This window comes from Trichechus manatus, unplaced genomic scaffold (genome assembly GCF_000243295.1).
Source record: "Trichechus manatus latirostris isolate Lorelei unplaced genomic scaffold, TriManLat1.0 scaffold00075, whole genome shotgun sequence".
NCBI lineage: Eukaryota > Metazoa > Chordata > Mammalia > Sirenia > Trichechidae > Trichechus > Trichechus manatus.
Window position 1 is genome coordinate 12220370 of NW_004444011.1, and position 1915 is coordinate 12222284.

At 41.1% G+C, this 1915-nt stretch overlaps 1 pseudogene; it reads right to left on the reverse strand.

The window, feature by feature from the left end:
• Positions 1-411: 411 nt before the first annotated feature.
• LOC101356317 (zinc finger MYM-type protein 1-like) lies at positions 412-1576 on the reverse strand (annotated as a pseudogene).
• Positions 1577-1915: the final 339 nt, after the last annotated feature.

The following is a 1915-nucleotide window of genomic DNA, read 5'->3' on the forward strand; positions in this document are numbered from 1 at the left end:
TGCTGTGTAAGATTAATTTCCTGAACTACATCACACCAGAAGAGCAGGTAGCACAGAAAAATGAAACCACAGACAGCAGGCAAAAGACCTTGAGCTGCTCCTCTTGTGTCCACATTTTCATGTGGATAACAAACAGCTTCAATTGCCACCACGAACTTATCAAACTTTTGTTTAACTGGCTTAACTGCGGCATGATGAGCACTCCAGGGTGTTGTTGATAGCCTTCTCATTGACACTCCAGTGTGGTCAATTAACACGTCCCGTGGATGGGTGGAAGCAGCAAAGAAAACATTGTCTCAAGAGTTCCAAAAAAATGTTATACACAGTGCATTTTCAGCAAAAGAATGCTGACCTCACAAATTAAGTGAATGGTCCACACATCCATTAAAAATACCTTTCTTGTTCTTCCCCTTAGAATGGCTGGACACTTCCATGGATTTCAGCCATGTTGGCGGCATTATCGCAACCTTGATTGTGACACATCATTATGTCCAGTCCATCATGTTCCAGTTTTTAAGAATGTCGGAACTGAGGTCAGCAGTCTTTTTCCCCTTTAAAGGGAAAAATCCTAGAAAGACTTATTTCACTTCAACTTTCCTCTTGCTGGTTTTTACATATCTGTTTGTTCACTTCAGACATCTGGTCAGTATCTGATATGTCAGGCGTGCTGTTGAACATGAGCCCAAAGTACTTCGCAGACTCTCTGTCCATGACAAGCTTCTCCTTCACACGATTTGCCAGGGCACTTATAAACTCATTTTGAGTTTTCGGTGCAAGATAAGAGACTGATACTTTCAGTTTACACGTGCTCCGCTTTCTCATTAGGTGCTCTTTCAGCACTGGGTCGTATTTTGAGAGCATCTCAACCAACTCAAGAAAGTTCCCTTTATTCAATGAAGATTCATCTTCCTGGCCACAGAATGCCAGATTCTGCTTGGCAAGAAACTATGTGATATCAAGCAATCTGTGCAAGATGCCCCTCTACTTTTTCTTCTCCATTTCCATCAAAACAATAGTTTCAGAGTCAATGTTTTTGTGCAGCCTAAGTCCTGCTGCCTGTTTTTTACTTTTCAAGCCAACATAGGTGCTCTTCGGCTGTCTCATGGTTATGTACTTTCAGGCTCAGTTTCCACCACTTCTGAAGCCCTGTCACAAATCTGGATATCATATCCACAGCACTAATGGCAAACAGTTGGCAGCAAAAACAGTATAAATTCTGGCTGACCAGTGAGTAAACCATCCATGACAGCAGAATTTTCTCGCCATTTGGCATCACCTTGCAAAACCACTCCTTTGAAAGCTGGCACACGCGTCCCTTTGCTTTTGCGTTTTGCCTTGCTGCAACACTGAAAGGCCCATCTTTGTTCTGGAAAGAAATACTTCCCCTTTTGATGTTTTCAATCCAAAAAAGATCTGAAACTGGTATCTCCCGGAAAGAAATATCACACAAAATTTTCAAATCTTTCTCCTTAACATCACTCATCTCATTTACAGTATCACGGCCAGAGTCACTTCCAGCGCTCTCTTCGGCTTCAAATTCTGCCATTTCTAGTTTTTGCTCTTCTGCAGAATGCATGGTAGCGGCAGAAGAATCAGCTTTAGCAATTGGAGACTGATGAGCAGTGTCTTTTCATGAACCCTGGCCATCATCCAGTCTTTTGACATGTTGAAGCATGGATCCAGCAAGTGTTTTGAGTGGTTTAATTCTTGCCTCTTATGCTTTCCTTTGCTGGAATCCACTTGGCCTCTTTGATTTATGCATTGCATGTGGCATGATAGAATATCACTGCACAATAAGACAAAGATAAGCCACCAATATCTGAAAAAAAAGAAATGTAAAATGCAAACCTATTGGATATGTTAGTTCTAGCAAACATAAATTTAATGTGTCACTATTTTTTAAACAATAATTCAA